At 39.3% G+C, this 23,368-nt stretch overlaps 1 long non-coding RNA gene across 2 annotated transcripts in view; it reads right to left on the bottom strand.

Annotated features, from left to right (window-relative positions):
* The window catches only part of LOC116574461, a 44,987-nt gene that overhangs the window by 11,187 nt on the left and 10,432 nt on the right, over positions 1 to 23,368 (bottom strand). The window contains exon 3 of one of the 2 annotated variants that reach the window (XR_004279325.1): positions 8,525 to 8,652. The exons of the other annotated variant lie outside the window; for it this stretch is intronic. This is a non-coding gene — a long non-coding RNA (uncharacterized LOC116574461). Of the gene's footprint in view, positions 1 to 8,524; positions 8,653 to 23,368 lie in introns of those variants that run through there. 2 annotated transcript variants of the gene reach the window in all.

Genomic DNA, 23,368 nt, shown 5'->3' with positions numbered 1-23,368 from the left:
GACATAGTGTGATGGAATGGATAAAAATGGAAGACTCATCTACATGTTGCCTACAAGGCAAAAGAAAGCTGGATTAGCGATAATTATACAGGTAGGATAGACTTTAAAACAAAGACTAATAAAGGACAAAGGAGGATATTACATAATGATAAAGGAAACAATCCAACAAGAGGATATAAAAATTGTGAATATTTATGTATCCAGCATGAGAATACCAAAATGCATAAAGCAACTTTTAACAAACATAAAGGTAGAAATTTACTGTAATATGATAATAGTAGGGAATTTCACACCCACTTTACATCAATGAATAGATTATCCAGACAGAAAATCAACAAGGATATAGTGGTTTTGAATGACACATTGGACCATATGGACATAATAAATATATTTGTAGTATTCTAACCTTACGCAGAAGAATACACATTCTTTTCAAGTGCACATGCAACATTCTCCAGAAGAACTCATATGTTAGGTCACAATACAATCTCAATGAATTAAAAAAGACTGAAATCATATCATGCTTCTTTTCTGACCACAATGGTACGAACTAGAAATCAATCACAAGAAAATAATCTGGAATGAACATAAATACATGAGAGCCAAATAAAATGTTACTAAATAATGAATGGGTCAACCAATAAAACAGAGAAAATTAAAAAAAAAATAATCTGAGGGTTTTGAAGGGGTGGGGGGTGGGAGGTCGGGGTACCAGGTGGTGGGTATTATAGAGGGCACGGATTGCAAGGAGCACTGGGTGTGGTGCAAAAATAATGAATACTGTTATGCTGAAAATAAAAAATAAATTTTAAAAAATTACATGATGAAAGAAATAGAAGATGGCACAGACAGATGGAAAGACATCCCAAGCTCATGGATTAGAAGAAAAAATATTGTTAAAGTGTCTATATTACCCAAAGCAATCTACGCATTTAATGCAATTCCTAACAAAATACCAACAACATTTTTCACGGAACTAAAATAAATAATCCTAGAATTTGTATGGAACCATAAAAGACCTTCAATAGCCAAAATAATCTTAAAAAAGAACAAACCTGGGGCGCCTGGGTGGCTCAGTGGGTTAAGGCCTCTGCCTTCGGCTCAGGTCGTGGTCCCAGGATCTTGGGATCGAGCGCTGCAATGGGCTCTCTGCGTTGCAGGAAGCCTGCTTCCCCCTCTCTTTCCACTTGCCTCTCTGCCTACTTGTGATCTCTGTCTGTCGCGTAAATAGATAAAATCTTAAAAAAAAAAAAAAAAAAAAAAAAAGAACAAACCTAAAAGTATCACAATCCCAGATTCAAGATATACCTACAAAGTTGTAGTAATCAAAATGGTATGGCACTGACACAAAAACACACACATAGATCAATGGAACATAATAGAGATCCCAGTGATAAACCCATGCTTTTATGGTCAATTAATATATGACAAAGGAGTCAAGAATATAAATAGGAAAAAGACAAATGATGCTAGGAAAACCGGACAGTTACATGCAAAAGAATGAAACTGAACCACTTTCTTACACCATGTGCAAGAATTCAAAATGGATTAAAGAACTAAATGTGAGACCTGAAACCATAAAATTCCTAGTAAGAAACAGGCAGTAATTTCTTTGTCATCAGCCATAGAAACATTTTTCCCAATATGTCTCCTCTGAAAAAAGAAACAAAAAGTTAAACTGCTTGGATGACATCAAAATAAAAAGCCTTTGCATAGCAAAGGAAACCATCAACAATACAAAAGGCAATTACTGAGAAGGTATTTCCAAATGTTATGTCTAATAAAGGGTTAATGTCCCAACTGAATGAAGAACTTGTGCAATTCTTCACCACACCCCCCACCAATAATTCAATTAAAAATGGGCAGAGGACCTAAATAGATATTTATTCAAAGAATACGTACAGATGGTCAACAGACACATGAAAAGATGCTCAACATCACTAATCATCAGGGAAATGCAAATTAAAATGACAATGAGATATAACTAGATAGCTTAAAAAAAAAAAAATCCAAACCAAAACAACACACACATACACAGACACACACACACAAGAAATACCAAGGGTTGGCAAGAATGTGGAGAAAAAGATACCCATATACATTACTGGTAGGAAGGCAAATTGGTGCAGCCACTGTCAAAACTGGAATGGAGGTTCCTCAAAAACATAAAAGTAGAACTACCATATGATCCAATAATTCCACTGCTGGGTATTTGCACAAAGAAAATAAAAACACTAATTCAAGAAGATATATGCAACCTATGTTTATTGCAGATTTATTTAAAATGACAAAGATATGGAAATACTCCAAGTGTTCATCAGTAAATGAATGAATAAGGAAGAGGTGGTACACACAAACACACACACACATACTCACATACACATATTACTCAGCCAAACAAAAGAATGAAATGTCATTTGCAACAACATGTATGGACCTAGAGAGTATAATGTTAAGTGAAATAAGTCAGTCTGAGCAAGACAAATACTCTATGATTTTACTCATACGTGGAATTTGAGAAACAAAACAAATGAAAAAGCAAACAAAAAAAGAGACCAAGAAAAAAAAAAAAAGAGAGAGACTCTTTAAATAAAGAGAACAAACTGGTGGTTGCCAGAGGGGAGGCTGGTGAAGGGATAGGTGAAATAGATAAAGGGAATTAATAGTACATTTATCCTGATGAGCACTGAGAAATTTATAGAATTGTTTAGTCAGTATGTTATACACATGAAACTAATATAACACTATATGTTAATTATACCTGAAAAAGTAAATAAGTAAAAATAAAGAGTAAAAAAAATGTACTGTCTTTTATGTTTCCATCATTTTACTGTAGACGAGGAAAAGGAAAGGATATAGTAAAACTCTTGAGAATCTTAAAATTCAAACCTCTTCGTATCCATGCGAACTGCAGCCTTTTATATAAAAGAAATTCAAGAAGCCTGATGATTTATTCTATACATGTATGGTTGAATTGTCATCCACAGTATCGATAGCCCTGCTCAGAAAATAAACTAACATTAAGTGCTAGCTGATGTTGTTAATTTTCCCAACAGCTATAAACATATATTAAAGATGTAATGAGCAGGAATTTGTATTACCATCATTATATAAAACAAGAAAGACCATTTAAAAAAGGAGTTTAAATACTTACTGGATAAAGGCCAAAAATAGACTCTTTGTTTCATTTGGAATTTTTATGTTCGGCTAAAGATCACACGGCAACTAACCATTCAATTTGCTTTACTACCACAGAAAGGGAAGCAAGGAAAATTGTAAAAAAAAAATTCATGGTGACATAATAGATGGGCAGAAATACATCTCATTCTTACCTGTCTTAAAAATAATCCAATTTACCTGTGGCTTGAAAGTGCTATATTTTCCAGACTGTTAGCCAATAAGGCAGTTAACCTGCCAGGCTATTTCACTACGGAGTTTGATGACCTCTGCCTCTGGACCCTTACCAACCATTTGGAACCACCATTTCTGTGATTATAATCATTCAGCAAAGATAATTTCATAATTAAAAAGAAATTTCCTGTGAAATAAGTTCTTTTTTCATTTACAAATGTGACTAAACCCTTATTAGATAGTAGCCTGTATGTGCAGGTATCCTAATAACAAGGCAAATAAATATTGCTTGAATCACCAGCTGGTTAAATGAATCTGGCTCAATCCTGTTTTGTTCATTTCGTGGCTGCTAGTGAAATTAGCTGGTTTCTAGACGGATTCAAATTTCCAGCCAACAATCTTCAGGGTGCCTTTACTTGGCTTAAGAATACGAGAAACACTAATCTTGATGGTGGGGTTGCTAACTCTGGATAACAGGAATAGCTTAGATAAAAGAAGAGCTTTAGATCCCAAAGCTTTGGGATTTTGACCAAATTTGTAATGTTTGCCCTTTTATTTCAAAAGCTTGGCTTTACCAAAACTCACTCAAATCTTTGATTAAACCCCATAAATATTTGCAGTTTCCAAGGACCCACAGCACTTTCTTCTCTGTGTGTTTCCAGACTTGGTTCTTTCCTTTCCTGTGAATTTTTTCCTGCAGTCTGTCTTTGGCCCATAGTGAATAAGACTGAATATTTATGTCCGTCCCAAAATGCATATGTTGAAATCCTCACCTCCTAGATGATGATTTTAGGAGGGGAGTCTTGGAGAGGTGATGAGGTTTTGAAAGTAGAGCCCTCATGCTGGGTCAAGTGTCCTTATAAAAGAAGCCTTAGAGGATCCCTTGTTTCATTTGCCATGTGAGGTTACGGTGAAAAGACAGTGGTCTCAGAAGTGGGCTCTCACCAGACACTGAACTTGTCAAATCTGCTAGTGCCTTGGTGTCCTAGCCTCCAAACCGTGAGAAATAATTGTTTTCTTTTCTTTTTTTTAAGTTTTATTTATTTATTTGAGATAGAGTGAGAGGGAGAGAGACAGAAACAGAGAGGGGGAGCACAAGCAGGGGGAGCACAAGCAGTGGGAGCAGCAGGCAGAGGGAGAAGCAGGCTCTCCACTGAGCAGGGAGCCTGATGCAGGGCTTGATCTCACGACTCCGGGATCATGACCTGAGCCAAAGGCAAATGCTTAACCAACTGAGCCACTCAGGTGCCCCAAGAAATAAATTGCCATCATTTATAAGACACCTGGTCTCTGGCATTTTGTTATAGCAGCCCAGAAGAACTAAAACATGGGTTGAGAAGAGCTCTGGAAAGATGTAATGCAGGCGGTTTACACTGACATCTTAAATAAGTTTCCTGAGCTGCTGGAGTTCCACATTTCGGGTCTTTCCAGCTCCAGAATTCCATGAAAAATGATAGAGTGTATCTTACACAAGAAGCAGTTTATCATACACTGGAGTTTAATGAGTGTGCACAGCTTTATCAGTCTTTCTATTAGACGTGTTTAGCCAAGCTTGACTTCAATAGCAGAGTTTCTGATATAGTCTGATGGTCAATTGAATTTAGAAAACTTAAGCTTTACAAAAGTGATGGCACAGGACCTAATTCTACAAAATGAACACTAATAACTGATAGTAGCCCTGATTATTAAATTTTGTGAGCCATGGAACTGAACTTCCATCAAAGTGTATTTTCTTGTGACTATTACTTTACATAGATTAGGTAGATAGATAGGGGGACAGATAGACAAATATGTAGATAGAGATAAGAGTATATGTACACACAATCCAAAAGAATAAAACTCAACCTCATCCGGGATCCTTTGCCTTTATCGGGAAGAGATGAAAACTGTCAATAACCTGGATAGGTGACAGGGACCCTGGCTTTGTAAAATTAGTGGATTAGTGACCAACATTTTACTCTCCCATATCAGTAAACGACAGCTTGGTGCAAATATGTTTCTCTTGCTGTTAGAAGAGGCAGCATGTTTAGGAAGCAGGAACCAGGAGCCTGAAACAGTATGACACTGTGGTGACAGAGGCTATATCCACAGCAGACCAGAGTTTGAACCCCACTGCAGCCTCATATTAGCTGTGGGGTACTTGGCCCATCAACTTAACCCTATGCTTCAGGTATTTTTTTTTTTTTAATATTTTATGTATTCATTTGAGAGAGAGAAAGTGAGAGAGAGCACGAGAGGGGAGAAGGTCAGGCAGAAGCAGACTTCCCATGGAGCTGGGAGCCCGATGTGGGACTCGATCCCGAGACTCCAGGATCATGACCTAAGCCAAAGGCAGTCGCTTAACCAACTGAGCCACCCAGGTGCCCCTAGTTTTTTTTTTTGTTGTTGTTGTTGTTTGTTTGTTTATTTGTCTTTTAATCTTATCTGGAAATTGTAGATATAAAAATACCCAGCTATAGGATAGTTCTGAGTATTAAATGAGATATTACTGCATAAGTAAGCAACTAAAAGATATTTGTTTTTAAAAAGTGGATTCCAATCCCTATCTTCCAAAAAACACCTATCTTATAAATAGATTATAACTGTTGCATCGTCTCTTGCCTGGCAGTCTGTGTAAGAGGGTGCCCACACTTGCTTCAAGGGTAGCACGAAAGCTCAAGCAGAGAACTTGGAATCTGGAGGGTGTGCCTTATTCATGCATTGATAACATTATTGCTCAGGAAGAAAAACCCAGGCAGCAGCTGGTTGATTCCTTAGCTTCCCTGGAAAAGGAGAAAAGTACAAAGAGGGGTCTTTTTGCGTCAATTCTCTGGTAGGACAACCTCACCAGAAGTCTCACAGACATGGAAAATCAAATTGAGCAGAGCCCAGTAAAATGCTAGGCCACCCGATTTTCTTCCAATTGCCTTAACAGTCCATGTATAATGAATTAGTTCAACTGATGATAATGTCTCCCTTCTTAAGTTGCAAAATATGCTGAAATTTTAAAAAGAAGAAAAACAGCAACTCTCAGCCTCTTCAACTTGGAGCAGCTGTTATAGCTTTTGAAGTACTTTCCAATGTTAATATACTAATCACTCTTACTTATTTATCATCTCTCCAAGCAGTCTTGAAATCAATAAATAGTGAAGTTGTACTCCTTTGATCTAATATAGCAAGATACAGATACAGCACAATCTTAGTAAATTTGTGGCAGAGAGAAGAACATGTTTTGCTTCCCAATCCTTTCTGGTAGGCACCAAAGACTGCTTCCCATGAGATAGACAATATCTACTCTCATATTTGGAAATAGGAAGATTGCATTGAGATCATTTGATAACAGTGCTTTCAGCACTCATACACACTCCCACTTGCCACTCTAGAGACTCATAACTCATCTGGATTATTTGTTCTTGGAAGATACTAAGCATAAAAACACAGAAGACATATCACAGGGACATGGATAAATACACCTAATTATAGACTGCGCTATTAGCATGACATGAATTGCTGTTTCTGAAAATGATCTGACAGCCAGCGAAAGCTCCCCTGTCACTGGCTAGCCTGTCTGCTAGCAAGCAGGGCTTTGCAAAGAGCAGTCACTGCTATGATACTCTCCCCAGCTGGGTCTATGGTTCTGTGCTTCAATCTCTTTCCCTTTGCTTTGCTTGTGAAAACGAGTTCCATTATTTCAAGTCAGTTCCTTTTTTTTTTCTTCTTCTTCTTAATAGATAGAACATAGCTGCAGGCATCCTCATGCTTTCCTAGGTATTGTTGATGTTTCTCAGTTTATTTAATCAACAGTTAAAACCCAGGTAGACACAGATTAAAGGCAGAGCCCCATATATTTAAAGCCTTTGGCTCGCCCTGCATGGAGAATTTGCAAATCCACTTTGCAGCACCTCCTGCATAAGGAGACTTCTTTGTCCTTTATTTGTTTGCCCCTCACAATTCATTTAGATCAAATCACACACTACTTAATGCCAAAATTCCCTGTGTTTAGTGACTACCAAGTGAATATTTATTTGTGTTCTTCGGATTCTTTTTTTTTTTTTAAGATTTTATTTATTTATTTATATATTTGTCAGAGAGAGAGAGAGAGAGAGAGAGCGAGCGCACAAGCAGGTGGAGCAGCAGGCAGAAGGAAAAGCCGGCTCTCTGCTGATCAAGGAGCCCTGTGCAGGACTCAGTCCCAGGACCCTAGGATCATGACCTGTGCTAAAGGCAGAAGCTTAATAGACTGAGCCACCCAGGTGTCCCCTTTGGATTTTTTTCTTATAGCACTCATACCAATGATAAGATTTTCCTCCTCTGTTTACCAACCCTCATCCAGGAAAAGAGGTAAATAATTTTGGTGTTGGTCTAAGACCTGATGGGTGTTAACAGATATATATGGCATACAGGAATTTTCAGAAATGTGCAATGGGTGCTCAGCCTCCAGCTAAGTTTACTTGGAAAAGAGGCTCTCTTAAAATATTCAGGTATAATTTTAGAAACAAATATGGAGCATGTAGAATTGGTGGGAGTGGGGGTTCCATCTGCAAAAGGGATAGTATTTAAAATTTATTGATGTGCTTTCTTCTTGCTTACGTAAGTTCTTCACCTTGGTCTTGGTCGGCCAAAGGTTTTTATCTACATGCAGGGATAGGAAAGGGTTTGGGAAATATTACAGAAAGACTGCAGAGAGATGCTGGATATAATATTTACTGTTCTCATGCAAATTAGGATTTTGCAGCAGAGCAATAGCCTTGAAAACCAGAGGACTGTCATGATAGAAAATTTGCTAAATGCCTTTATACATTTACTCTCACCCATCACTAAATGCCTTTATACATTACTCTCACCCATCCCTTATCACTAGATAAGAGATGATACCATTAACAACTCAAGGAAGAGGACTTCTTGGGATGTCCTACTTACCAACAACAACTTATGGACTGCAGGTTCGGACAGAACAGAGCTCTCAGATTTAGCTTGTCCAGCTACTGCCAGTGCCCACAGGTCATGGGTACCAAATTGATAGCCAGCGGACCTACCAGTCAGCCTGTTGGGACTGCAAGATAACTGTAGCAGAGTCTGGGCTGGGCCAAAGTTGTAGCAGACACTCAAGTGTCTCCAGAGAGCTAGAGTCAAGGAGAGTCCACTTCACCCAGGGAGAGCTTCTGTGCCTTCACCAAGCAAAGACCATGTCATAAGTTAATTCAGCCAGTGTGGCGGCCAGCAGTACCCATGTGGGGCAGGAATAGCACTCTGGAGAAGGGAGACACCAGCTAGCACATAATCAAGGACTGCACAGGCCAGGGAATCTCTTTTCCAAACTGACTGAAAAAGAAGTAAGACTCTTTTACACAAAATTGCACTCTATCTACTGTAGGTAGGAAAGCAGGGAAAGGGGAGGAGGAGGGCTATCTAAGGGACTAAATATTTTTCCTAAAGTGTCCAAAGATTATCTGAAGGGATACACACGCACACACAATGGATCAGATTAAATTTAAATTGGATTGGACATTTAGTTAACAGCATTCTTGCCAACTAGTGGGTAGAGGCTTGGAAGAAATGCTGGTTCAGAGTTCTGCTAAACAGTTTGGCAAACAGGCAGAATTACACTCCTCATTTGCAAAAAAGATGCCACTATCTTTGGGATGAGCTGAGACATTCTACCTCTTTGCCAAATCTGAATACCTCTGAAAGCGATTTTCTTTTCTTTTCTTTTTTGTGTGATTTGTTTCTCATTACTTTTCAATCTTTCTTTAAATTTCATTTACTTATTCTTGCTTGGGATTCATCCTAAATCTTTTCAAGGAAAAAGAAAGCTCATAGATAGCCAAATCAAGTTTTACTATAAATATCCCAGATGCTCTATCAAGTTAGACAAGGGCTTGCACTTATTTGGGTTGTCAGCTGGTTTGCTCATAAGCAGCTCTGGGCTGGGTTTATTTGGGAACGAGGATCTTGAAATTTTCTAGAAATTATTTTGGAAACAAATATGGAATATGTGAAATGGGTGCTTACTTATAGAGCTTCCACAAGTAATCTCATATAATTTGTTGAAAGATGACAGTGATATGTTTCTCTGATGCCTGAGAGCATGATCTTGAGGTCCCATGTGTTCTGGTTCTCATGTATTCCTTCCCTTCGAAGGAAGCAGTTACTCAGTTCAGAGTCAAAGGGATCCAGTTTGATTATTAGTCCCTCATCCCTATGCACTGATGAATTAAATGAGATAGTGCACACAGAATCAAACCTTCCACAAATAGAAGCTGTTATCATTGTGATCATTTTTTTTAATGTGGCACCAGATTACTGATGAAAGGTGATTTGAGTTTTACTCTAACAGCAAAAGTTGAAACAAGCAAATTTCTCTAGCCAACTTGCTTGTAAACATCAATCCTATCCTAGGGACTCTTGGGGTCCCAGGCTCAGAAGTCCAGGAAAATGGCAAACTTTATGTCCATATATAAGACAAGGTGATGACAGAAGAATCATAATTGCCACTGTTATTGAGTACTTAGTATGTGTGAATGTCTAAGCACCTTACAGGAATTATCTCATTTAATCTTCAGAGTGACCCTATGAGTCAGGGGCTATTTGTCACACCCATTTTATAAACTAGAGAACATGTTTGGAGATATCAAGTAACATGCTCAGGATCAGCAGCTCAAAAACCTAGGAAACTAGATTAATAGCTGAGTGTGACACCCAAGCAGCCAACAACGCCAGGAAAGTCAAGGCCATAGTCTCTTGTCTCACATCAGACAAAAACCTGTTGTCCTGTCCCTCTCCACCACCTTACATGCAACAGGACCCTAAAGTTAACTCTGCTACAGATTAGATGTGCAGAGAAAGTATAATGTCCTCATTGTGCCTACTGTCTGGTCTACCCACTGGTGAGCAAGGACACAATAATTTAAGGGTTCCTCCAGGAAAGCTATCACAAAAAAAGTAGATTGGACAGAAGGAAGGAGAAGGTAGATTTGGAGGGATGTCCTGGAGAACAGGAGGACTTCTGAGTTACCAGAGAAAAAGTGTAAGAATCCTATGTACCTCTCAGAAGAAGGAGAGAACCCCACAGAATGAATGAGGACCAGAGAGAGAAAAGGGATAGGTTTCAGAGCTTCCCTCACATAATCTTGAGATACCTGCCTGTGTGTGTTTGTGCTATAAGTAAAGGCTATGCAGTCACAGAGAGAGGGAGGAAAGGGGCATGCAGGGTAGTTTCTATTATTATAAATAACCACAATCACATTTGTATACCATTGTACAGTCTTAACACTTCACAGTCTATAATACACTTCATATGCATAATCTCACCAGCTACTCCAGTAGTAGTTGTTCCAACCTATAGGTCTTCTCTGTGTGCAGAGCCAGTGGAAAGCAATTAGCATGTGCATGAAACTAACACTGTTCATATTTCATGCTTCAAAACTAATAATCTCCCAGTAGTTTTATTGGTTCATTCAGGTTAATGTAAACTATTCATTGTGAATAGAATTGGGGACAACATATCAAAATGTTGGGGGACAAAACATCAAAAAAGGGTTACAGCATATCAAAATGTCCTCAATCACTTTAAAATGCCAATACTTGTCCTCTGGGTAAGCCCTGCCTCAGACATCACTTACACGTGCCAAAGCTTGTGAGTCATGAGATCTTACTTTAACGTGTCATTCACGTTGATAAGGGAAGCACAAATCGACCCCGATTAAGAGTTTTCTCACTGCTCTTTCAAGCTGTTTACAAATTCTACTAGGTTTTGGTCATGGATGATACTAGGTAGCTGTAACAGATGCTATTTTGCAAAGAGCGGATAGAGTTAACCACCAACTGTCCACACATGCATTACCCAGATGGCAAGGATCATACTTCCACTTCCATCTGCTGGATCACCCTGAAGTCAGGATGTGTGGATCTCCCAGCCCCTCTCCTCCAACCCAAACCAGCAGGAAGATTATCTGGTTCTCAGTTACCTGCTAAAATGTTTCCTTCCCTGGAAATTGTTTCCGTATATCCCCTTATATCCCCTTGTCCCCCACCTCATATCAGATTAATGACAAAGCAATAAAAGATGTGAAACAGTGATTATTTCACTAAGATTCAAAGGGAAGAGCAGACACAGCACCACTTCATTTAAATTGGCAGATTTCCACTTAGGGCTTCATTTTCCAAACGTTTGCATGGACAGAGCTGGCTGCCAGTGTGAGCTGAGTTCCCATCATGGGCAACTGGTGGGGGTGACACTTCCTAGAGGCAACTCCAGCTTCAGCGACCCTATGCTTCCTGCTGGGGCAGACCATGGTCTTTCAGAGAGCAGGTGGGCCCTTCATGGGACCAGATGCAATGCCACCTTTCCCATTTTTTCCATACTCCCACACGAGTGCTTGTGTGGCTTTAGGGGTTTTCCCACCTCTATGCACAACTGTTCTGATTGATGTTTAAAAACAATATATGCAAATGTACATCTATCTAGCTATATGAATATATGCATAAATACATGTATGAATCACAAAAATAATCTTGTCAAAAGTGAGACTATGAGCCATAATTAAAATCTCATTTTAAAAATTGTTGGTGCTGTTATTCTATTTTGGTTCCCAGCAAATGAAATATTTGCTCTCCTTATTTTTGCCCTTTCCACTTGAGCAAACATATACCTCTGCCCAGGGGATCAGAAAGATAGCCTCTTAGATTCACGGCTGTAGGTGGTCAGGTTTTCTCAAAGAGGAGGTAGAGGTACTGCATGGTACTTGCCAGGGACTTGGAGGAAAGCAATTTTAAAGCAAAATTATTCATGCAAAATAGTTTCAATGTATTGGGAGGGGACATATAACCGCCAGATCCAAAAGCTGATTTACATGTATTTATTCATTTGTTCACTCAATGCATATTTATTGAGAGGTTCTGTAGTCCCTCTGAGGACACAAACAAATCAATGTGAGACATTTCCTCCCAAGTAATTTATGATACAACGTGGAGAAAAGAATTCCTCTGGTACCACCTTACATCACCCACTTGATGTTTTTCAGAGCCTTTTCACATCACTGGTCCCCTTTGAGCTCATTGAAACAGGCAAGGCTCGCATTATTCTCCTCTGACTGATGAGAAGACCAAAGCCTATCTACCATCTCGGGTGTGCTGTAGTTGTTGGTGGAGATAGCACCAGAACCACTCACTAATTGTGTGACTTAGAGCAAGTTATCTGACTGCTCCTGTGCCTTAGTTTTCTTATCTGTGAAAAGGGTATGAATAATACCTACCAACCTAATAAAATAATGTTTGTAATGTGCTTGGCCAAATGCTTAATACATAGCAGGTGCTCAATAAACAGTAGCTGTTCTTAGCTAGAACTAACATAACTCTTAGTTATTGCTATTGTTATAAAGATACTGTTATCAAGATGATGGTGCCTGCAGGGATCTGAGTGGTTGCTAGGTTACCATCCCCTGAGACTGGTCTGCTTCAGCTGGCCAGGAGACTCCAGAGATTCAAGCTGATTCACAGTAATCCCTGCTGGTCAGCTCCCAGTCCTGAGGTCTTTGTTTTAAGATCTCCCAGGAACACGCATCCACACAAAAGCAGATTTGCAGTAAATGTGCGTAGGAGGCCTTATTGAACCTTACTCCTGTGACCAGGCTGACTCAAGGGGGAGCAAGGAGGACAAGGGCAGGAGTCCCTGGACCTGCCTTTGTTTCCTGGCTCCCAGAAAAGGGTTGGAGATTAGTGGGCTGTGCTTTGTAGAAGAAAGAGTTTCAGGGTTCTTAAAGAGAAAAGATGTGAGTGTGGATTAATAGGGGAAGGTTAAGGCCTTTGGGACTTGTTCTCAAGTAGCTTCTGTGGAAATAACGGTGATGAACACGGCCATGCTCTTCACCAGGGAGCCTTAGAGATGGCAGGAGAGAAATCCTGATGCAGCCTCAGTGAATGGCTCAATTCTGAACCTAGCAACTATTTTTCACTCATTTGCTCGGAATTTGGCAAAGGAGCCATTTTCATTTCCACTCAACAAATATTTACAGAGCACTTACTCTATGCCAGATGTGGTGCTAGTTATAAGGAACAGGAATAAGAAACGCACACAGGGCCCTGTTCTCATGGAGCTCAGAGTCTAGAGGAAGATAGAAACTGAGCCATAATGAAAGTATGACGAACGTTAGAGAAGGCACGTATGTAGAAACACACACCCAGGAGCAGGTAGAGAGACAGTGTAGCCTGCTACACTCTAAAGCCATTAGCTCTAAAGCCATATAGTCACCATGCGAACCCAGGTCTGCCATTTACTAATTATATACTTAGCCTTGCTTAGACTCATCTGTAAAATGGGATGTTAATAATAACACTTACTTCATAGGGTGCTATGAGAGCTAAATGGGTTAATATGTATATAAAACAATTCAATCAGCATGTGGCATAAATACTTAATTGATATGAATTATTATGAGTTCTTCCTCATAGGAAGATATGAATCATTGTTTAAGAATCATATCCTATTATCTCTTTGCAGTGTGTTAACTTTAGGTGAGAAGGATAAACTAGTTTCTGACTCAGCTATAGCCAGTTTTATCCTTGACAATCTTGAAGAATGGATTTGGGTTGAGGTTGGATCAAAATCCCCAGTTGCTATCTTCTATGCAGAAATGAAGCAAAGGACGTCTAGTTTTCTGAGGGTAAAGAAAGAAGTATGTCTGGGGGCGCCTAGGTGGCTCAGTGGGTTAAAGCCTCTGCTTTCGGCTCAGGTCATGATCCCAGGGTCCTGGGATGGAGCCTGCATTGGGTTCTCTGCTCAGCAGGGAGCCTGCTTCCTTTCCTGTCTCTCTGCCTGCCTCTCTGCCTACTTGTTTTCTCTATCTGTCAAATAAGTAAATAAAAATCTTTTAAAAAATAAAAAAGAAAGAAGTATGTCTGTGAGTGTTGTCACTAGCTGGTGACTTAAGACCAACCCCCAGTTGAAGTACAAACAGATAACTGGAGAGCAAAGGTATGAAGCCATTAAAATGAGCAAGTGTGATGAGCAAGACTCTAGAAAGTGACTGAAGGAATTTTTTTCAGAGAGAATAAGGGCTAATTAATAAAGATTGACTGTTGTTCCTGACGATGAGAGTATCAGAGTTCTTGCTGGGGGAAAACAAAGTGGTATCAAGTCAGACTTAAAGCCAGATGTTGATGGGGTACAGGAGCCATCCATACAACACACTTTGCTGTCATTTTCTTATCAATGGAGAGGACAGAAATCTGCCAACATTTTATTCAAAGATCTTGTAAGACTTTAAAAGGGCCCATCAGAAATGTTTCTGATGATCATGCAGTACCTGCGAACAAGGAGTTCGAGTATGTTTCCTGGCCATTCACAGAACCTCACACCAGCCAAGAAAGCTGTCACTGAAGTGAGAGCCCAAGTCTCAACCCTTGAACTCAGAGAACTTTCTGCTCCTTTTGTTTCCATAAATTAAACATTCTGATGTTGTCTTAGTCAGTGCAGACCGCTGTAACAAAGTGTCATAGGCTGGGTGGCTTACACGACAAACATTTATTTCTCACAGTTCTGGAGGCTGGGAAGTCCACGATCAAGCAGATTCTTGACCTGGGCAGACCCACTGCTCCTTCTTTTGGGTTTTGTCTGCTGTTCAGATCTGTCTCTCAGGAAGCATGAGGGTCATTATCATTTCCTTGCATGTTTTCCCATTAGATCATATCCTCCATGGCATCAGCAGCTACAGCTTTTGTTTCTCTAGAGCCTGGCCTATTGGCTGAAGGACAATTTATCCAACAGAGCACCAGGGGAGACAAAGAGTCTGGACACTGGCTCAGAAAATCTGATGAAATAGTAGGAAAATGTGGATGTTCTCTTCTGGTTTCCTCTGCTTGTTCTGTGAAATAGAAAGCAGTTATCTCCATCTGAGAGTGAGGATGGGGTAGGAGGAGGTCTGGAGGTCAGGAAATAGAAGAGAAGAAGTGAGGCAGGACAGGCACTAGACCAGGGAAGTATAACAGTATCTCTAAGCAGGACAAGGACCCACTTGAGGTTGAAAGTCTTAAGTTTCAAGTGAGACAACAAAGATTGGATGTGTTTGGCAGACACATTCATTTGTGAAGATGACTATTCAGAGTTGATAGAGGGGTGTACTCAACAAGGGTCAGGGTTTTGCCAAGTGAAAATCACAGTGGGGAGAGAGGCAAGGAAGCAGTGGAGTAATGCCAGCAAGTCATCATAGTGGGGGACCACAGAATCTCAGCTGAGTCAGAATCAGAGTAAGACATGAGGGGGTGGAGAAAAATGATTAGTCCATATGAAGGTCAAACAATTATTAAGATCAGTCCGCTACTAGGGAGACAGAGCAGACACCTGTAAGGAAACGAGAATGGCTGGAGGACTCACTCCATGAAGGCTGAAAAGGAAACAAATTCTCCTCTTTATGTGCTATCATAGAAAAATATGAATATTCTGGGGACATATTTCAGGAAGGAGGAGAATGGCTCCCATAGGTACTTGCCTGAAGAGTATGGGGTTCTCCGTCTTTCTGTATTATTGGTTCACTCCCTTGTTCATTCCCCAAATACCTATTAAGACCTAGTAAGTCCAAGTCTTGAGATGTATTAGGGTGGATGAGTCACAGCAAGCAGGAGCGCCACCCTGCAGCAGACGGTGGGGAAGCTCACAAGGAGCCAAGCATGGTTCCCTCATTTCCTTTTAGGGATTATTCACTCTGTTTTGCAGATGATGAAACTGAGGTTCAAGGAAGTTATATTACATGCCGAAGTTCACACAGCAAGTATGTGAGCGGGGTGCTTGACCTCATACCCAGTTCTATTAGGCTCTTTGTGCTAGGGAGAGAGAACTAGGCCACTGCACAGATAGCCCTATTCCACTTGAAATGCAGTTATCCTATACATTCCTTCAAGATGGAATTTTTTTGTTATCTCCCATGATTCTTAAAGAGTGGCAGATCTAAATGGTTTAGAGATATAGAGCATTGGTTTCCAAGATCTTGGCTACATATAGCATGGGTTTGTGATGAAACTCAGAAAATAGAGAAAATGTAATGTTTATACATGTAGGACAAGAATGACTGCCTCTTGCGCTGAGCTTGTTCTTTGATTTTATAACACTTTGGTATTAAGATATCCTTTAGCTTAATTCCTTTTTGGTATTAAAGCATCCTTCTTTTATGATATGCAGGCAAACAGTAGATAGGCATTTTCGATTTGCTTGTTTTAATGTCCATACTAAGCAGAAGAAATAGTTGGTATTAGATTAGTCCTCCAATATTGTTAGCCATTTTGCCAGTCCATGAAATCAGAAGTCTAGGAACCACTTGTTTAGAGAACACAGAGCTTGTGAGCCTGTCCTGAAGTGATCTAGCACCAGGGGCTGCAGGGGGACGATGTTCATTGCTTCTTTGCTTTTTGTGGCTTCTCTGTCTTCTCTGAGTTGAAAGAAGTCATGGAGACACTTGTAGGCATGAGGACCATTCAGTTTTCCTTAGCCTGTGTATAAATCTGTGCCTGGGTTCACTTTCTGTATCATCTACCTTACAAGCAGATTTGAAGTTAGGTGTTCTCTCTTTAGTCCCTGAGTAATCTGAGGATGAAGTGTCCAACACAGCCTGACATCAGGACAAAATCTCTCAGGCTGGGGATACCAGGAAGCTTCAAGGGAGAGGTGTGGAGATGAGAGCTCCCAACAGCTGCTGCCTGGGGGACAGTGAACACTGGCCCTCCTTTCCCATCAGCGGTTTGTTTTCTGATGGTGCCACACTGGATATGCTGGCAAGTGTTTCCTCAGTCCTGGGTAACCAGCAAGCAGACCTACTGCAACTAGTACTAGGACAGCGAGAGGCTCAAGGTCAAGGAAATGTTTTCTTGGATCAGCTGTGGCACATTACCTTAGTTTTGCTTGTTTGGCTCAGGGAGGGCTATCCATCACATCTTAATGAGAAAAGTTGAAAAGATCAGAGGACAATGAATGACTTCTGCTCAGAAATGGCCACTGAGGAATGGCTGTCATGACTGTTTCCTTAAACCAAGTTGCAATGTAGACACATAAATGGCTTAGCTTGAAAGAAAAGGCTTTGTCATATTTCAGTTTCAGCCCTTGTTTCTCTCACATTCTTTCCTTCACTAAAATCAATGTCGTCATCTTCTCCTCCTCCCTTGTTTAATTTATAGACTTCTTTTCATTTAGGCTGGTCATAATCCAGGTATAGGGTCTGGATTTCTGGGATTTTCATACTAGTCGGTCACACATACCAATGTTTTGATGTTGGGGGCATATTATTTAATCACCCAGGGCAAATTTTCTTATCTGTTAAAGGGGGTAACAACAGCATTCATTTCTCTGATGTTGATGTGAGTATTAAATAAGAAAATGCCTACAAAGCACCACAAGTGCCTACCATAGAATAAGTATGCAATGAATGTTAGCCATTATGCTTCTCTCTAAAAGCACAGAATATATGAGGAATGGGTTGTACAGACTCATGTCAACAAGCATTTACTGAAGACATACAATTGTCTTGGTATTTTGGAGAGTATAGAAGAACTGCGATGAAGTTCTTACTCCCTTGTGTCATGCTATCTATTCCACTGATTTGGATTGTTGTTTAAGTATAACTCACTGCCTCCTTAGGGTCCTTCCTTGGGTTCTCAGATGTTGGGACAAACTCTAGATTATTATCCCCTCTTGCCTTATGGTCCTTAAACCCTTAGCCAGGCAGGTTTCTAGGTTTAGTCCCAAATTTGAGCTTTTGGGAAACCACTTTATACATCCAAGTCAAAAAATATCTAAGGAACGTGAAAAAAAATCAGTGTAGTTTTCAAAGCTCTCTACTTTGTTCTCTTGATAAAAGTAGAAAATCTGGTTTTTTTTTCTAAAAATTTTTTTTTTCTAAAATTCATGAGCTTATCTTATAGAATAATTTGGTTTTCAGTTTAGACACAGCAGCGCTGTTTCCCTTGGGACTGAAATTGGTGTAGTTAGAAGGGATGTTATATATGCTAAAACAGTAAACACTGCTCTAACTCCAGTAGCACGTGAAGCCTAAGACACTAGAGAATATATATCATGCTGGCTCTGTGAGGCATTCAAGGACCGAGATGAAATACATTTGGAAAGCTTCAGTGTATTAGTTGACCCTGAGCAGGAACTGCATTCCTAATGCACATTCTCATTAACAAAATGGCTTACTAATTTGGAAAACATTTCATTGCTTCAATTTCATCTACAGATTTTACCAGGAGAGTTCATGTCACATTAAAGAAGTAGTTTTTCTTTCATTAATTTAAAAACATAACATTTGTTCACAAATGCAAAAGGAGTCAAAGTTTTAATTTACCCTCGAGTGCTCAGTAGCATGTCCATATTTGAATAAATTGATTTTAACTCTGTTTTAAAGCAATAACTTTGTTCTCATAAAATCATTGGAGATGTGGTGCTCTGATCGATAAACTTTTACCATGAAGAAACACTTTCATTCCAAATACAGTGCAACAGCCGCATTTCTGTGAAGCCCCAATAAATGACCCTTTCAACTGATACAAGCTGCAGATTTGTTCTTTGATTTGAAAAACCTTTACAAGAAAAAAAAAGTGAAAAGATAAAGTAAACAAAATTTCAAACATTTTATCTTGAATTCTACATGGTTAAAGATTCTGTTTGTGAACCACAGGGAAGAACATAGGGCTTTTTTGATCAACAATGAGAATGAAACTCAACAAACCATGTGTTCTTTCAGGGCTTAAAAAAAATCCTGGGAACTCTGTAAAAGTGGTAGTATTTTAATTATGGTATACAAAAAGTCTAAGTTTTGTGAATTCTGTACTGTGTATTTTTATTCATTTATAATTATATAAAAATTAACATAATCTAAATATCCTAACTTGTTTTTCATAATTTTTACTATTTTGACAAAGATGCATCTTCCTCAACCTCCAAAAATGCACAAGGCTTCATAAACAAGGATCTTTTTTATAAACTTATTTTTTAAGTTTCATGTAATAAAATGTACTCTTTGTGGTGTACAGTTTTACGGGTGTTTAATAATGTACAGAGTCGCGGATGATCCAACACAATAGAGATTTCATCACAATAGAGTTCCATCACTTCCCAAAATTCCCTTTGCAGTTAACTCCCCATGGCAACAACTGATTTGTTTTCTGTCTGTATAGTTTTGCCTCTTCTAGAATCTCACTTAAAGGGAATCACGCAGTATGTAGCCTTTTCGTTCTGGACTCTTTCACTTAGCAAAATGCATGTGAGATTCATCCATGTTGTTCCATGTATGAGTATTTCCTATCTCATCATTGCTAAGTAGTATTCTATTACTTGTACATATCACAATTTGATTTTCTGTTCACCTGTTGATGGAAATTTGGGTTGTTTTTAGTTTTAATCAGCTATGAAAAAAGCTAATTATAAACATTCACATATGGGTTTTTATGTGAACATAAGTTTTCATTTCCTGTAGGTAAGTGCCTTGAAGTAAGGACTACTGGATTACTTGCTAATTGCATGTTTAACATTGTAAGAAACTGCCAGACTATTTTCCAAGATAGCTGCACAATTTTGCACTTCCTCCAACTATATATGAGAAATCCGTTTGCTTTCCATCCTTGTTAGGGCTTGGCAATGTCAGTTTCTTTATACTTTAGCCTTTCTGATTGGAGTATAGTGTATCTCATTGTGGTTTTAATTTGTATTTCCCCATGGGTAACAATAATTGAGCACACTTCCATGTGTTTATGTGCCTTCTCTAGGTCTACTTTGGTGAAATATCTGTTTAGATTTTTTGTCTATTTTTTTTATTGGATTGTTGTTTTCTTACTGTTCAGTTTTGAGGGTTCCTTCTATATTTTGGATACAAGACTTTTGTTAGATATGTGATGAGTAAATATTTTCCTCCCAGTCTGTAGCTTTTTTCACTTTATTGAAAGTATCCTTTACAGAGAAAAAAGTTTTAATTTTGGTAAATTCCAATTTGTTGCTTTTTCCATCTATGATGTATAGATCATATTTTTGGTGTTGCATAAAACCTTTTTCGATCTCAATGCAAGAATTTCTTTTTAATGTCAAAAATTTTTACAAATCTTCAGAGAATTGCAGTTGAACTCTTCAGTATCCATTAATTTAAAAAATACATAATGACAATTTTATTAATCACTATAGTCTCTCTATGCTTTTGAAAAAAAAAATGGTTATCTCTCCACCTCTCATAGATTTGAATATTTAGTTTCATATGTAAATCCAGAACCCTCATTATTCTAATAGTGACTGCCCCACTTGACCTCCTTCTGTCTCCTTGCATCAGTTAGGGTTCTTTGGTATCAACAAAATCAGGTTCTGGTCTAGCTTAAGTTTATCAGGAGTTCATAGGATCACTGAAAAGGATAGAAAACAATGTTTGAAAACAGGCAGGAATTAAGGTGGTTCTAACAGTATCAGGAAGCTATAACTACGGCTAATAAAATAGGATATTAGTCCTGCTCTGCCACTGTATACTCAGGACACTTAACTCCTGCCATTTTTAGATTTTTTGCTCATTGACTCAATATGCAAATTCCAGACTGGAATGTAACAAATTGCCCTTGTGGCTGTTCCTTTATTAAAATGTGGCACTGAACTATAGATGCTCAGGTACTAGTCTTTCAGTTGTAAAGTGGGGTCGTGGTATCAGACACTATGGGAAGAGAAACATCCTTTGTTCATTGAACTGGGAAGCCAGAAATTCTTGTCAATATTCAATTCAACAAACATTGATCAAAGGTCTACCACTGTCTGAGCAGGGATAATATATATAACATACAATTGGTATATACCATGAAAATGCTCAAAACATGATGTTTAGGGCACTGTGACTCTTCCTAGGGAAGTCAGGGTAGAGTTTATAAATTATGTGACATTTGGAAGGATAAGTAGGGGTTATCAGGGGCCGAAGAGAAAGAAAAGGTCTTTCAAGAAGAGAAGGATGAATAGGTTGCTGTAGCATGGGGAGGGGGTTGGGGGACTGGATGGTTAGAGAGAAGGCTGGAACAATAGGACAGAGCTAATTATAAGGGGACTTATTGATATCAGCAAGATGGAGCAAAACCCCAACCTGTCTACTTGGGAGTAACACAGAAATTGCTACAGCAATAAGGAAGCCTAAATTTTCTTATGTGTTGTCCTTGACATTTAAATGTCTTCCTACCAAAGTTCACGACGGAGTATCACAGAACTATACAATAGATTTGACTTTAGATACTGTCCAGAGGGATCTAACTTCTTTATGTTTCAAACATAGGAACTGAACCCCAGAAAGGTGCAGTGATTTATCCAACATCATCTATGATAATGATGCTGGTTCTGTTCCGTGGCCCCAGTTCACAAGTGCCTGAATCATTCCCAGTGGCAGAGCTAGGCTCATATGAGAGTGTATGACTTGATGCTCCTGGCTCTCACTTTCTAGGAAATCCCAAAGTGGCCTGTGCAATACATTAATTCTAGGAGATATATGCAAGGGAGGGGTTCTGAGGTCACATGAGTTGGGAAATGCTGTGTATCCATCTCCAGAGTACACTAACATATTAGAAATTCTAAGGAGGCCCACAGCAAAGATACTTGTTTAGCTTTAACTCAGATTTCTCATGTTTATTTGTCTATAGAATCAGTTTGTCTAACATGTATTAATATAAAAAATGACCTGCCTGATGGTCTGAGTCACAGTCCAGAATTGGAAGATGGTGAATCTACAAACTAGAAACAGAAGTCCTAGGTGGTTACCAATCCTGGAGGAAGAGTGAAGCTCTTGAAGGCCTACATTCACCAGGCTCTAAAAATGAACAAAACCCTTGTTCCTTCAAAATCCAAACATAACTGATCAGTTTTCTTTTCCTTTTATGAAACAGATGGAAGATATGTCATTAATAGAGTTAATATTGAATATATATATGTGAATTAATCAGGGCATGGCCTTAAAATTATACAAGATATTATGTGAGGTCCCACTCCATATGTACTTGTGGTATATGGACTTTGCTCCTGTCACTTCATGTGGGAGATGACTATGAGTAAGATATTGTGCCCCCAATGAGAAGCTCAGAGTCTGATATGCTCAGGATCAACTGGAGAGAGGGTCATCATTTTCTTGGTTCTAATGCCCAGGATCCAAGTTTCTAGAGGGCTCAGGGCTCCTCTCCTTGCAAACATACTAGTCATAAGGTGTGAAAGAAACATCTAATATCAAGCAAAGAGCAATAATAGACTCTGATGGCTTTCTTTCAAGGTTTTCAACATTCTCTCAGTTCTGGTTCAGGCTCTCCTGCTGTCATCTGTGGGTCTCTCCTGGGGGTTCTGCTGGCCATTCCTCTGGCAGGACCTCCTCTCAGGTGTATCTCTGGACATAGCTTCCTGCCAGCATGCATCCTGGCTTGCTGCCTTCTTCATGCTGAGCAGCAGTCTGGAGCTCTTCCCGGACATTACCAAAAGAGTCTCTCACTTCTAATGGAGTCACTGCCAAGCTTGTTCAGAGGAATAAATGGCTAGATCAATGGCCTTCTCTTCTTGTATCTGTTTGATTGACTATGCTAGGATGGTAGATACAAAGGTAGATAAAACATTGTTCCTGCCCTTAAGGAATTTATGGTCTATGGGGAAGTATCACATATCACTTAAATTATCTGGCATGTACTATAGTAGAGATATAAATAGTATTATGGACACTGGACCTAGTTTGGAGTTGTAGACGGATTCCTCCTGCCTCTCATGCAATTTCCTCTGCTAGAACATGGCCATGCACCTGGCAAACAGATGGTCACTGAAATGTAAGACCTGTTTCCTTAAAGAGAAATAATATCAGATTTGGATTGCCTTTTTCTCTGATTTCACTGACACAGACTCTATCCCCATTAAGGGTGTTCTTTCAAACCCTAGAATTCTGGTTTCAAAGAATCACATCTACCTGTGTCTGAGGGTTGGCTCAGCTCTCCTGGTGCTTATTTGCTGCTTCCCCTGAGGCACTAAGATAAAAACACTCACACTCTCAAATCCACCATTGTTTATATAGCAAAAATG

Source organism: Mustela erminea, chromosome 15 (genome assembly GCF_009829155.1).
Source record: "Mustela erminea isolate mMusErm1 chromosome 15, mMusErm1.Pri, whole genome shotgun sequence".
NCBI classification, from domain to species: Eukaryota; Metazoa; Chordata; class Mammalia; order Carnivora; family Mustelidae; genus Mustela; species Mustela erminea.
Note: the sequence above shows the minus strand (reverse complement) of the source record. Positions and strands in the feature narration are given on the sequence as shown.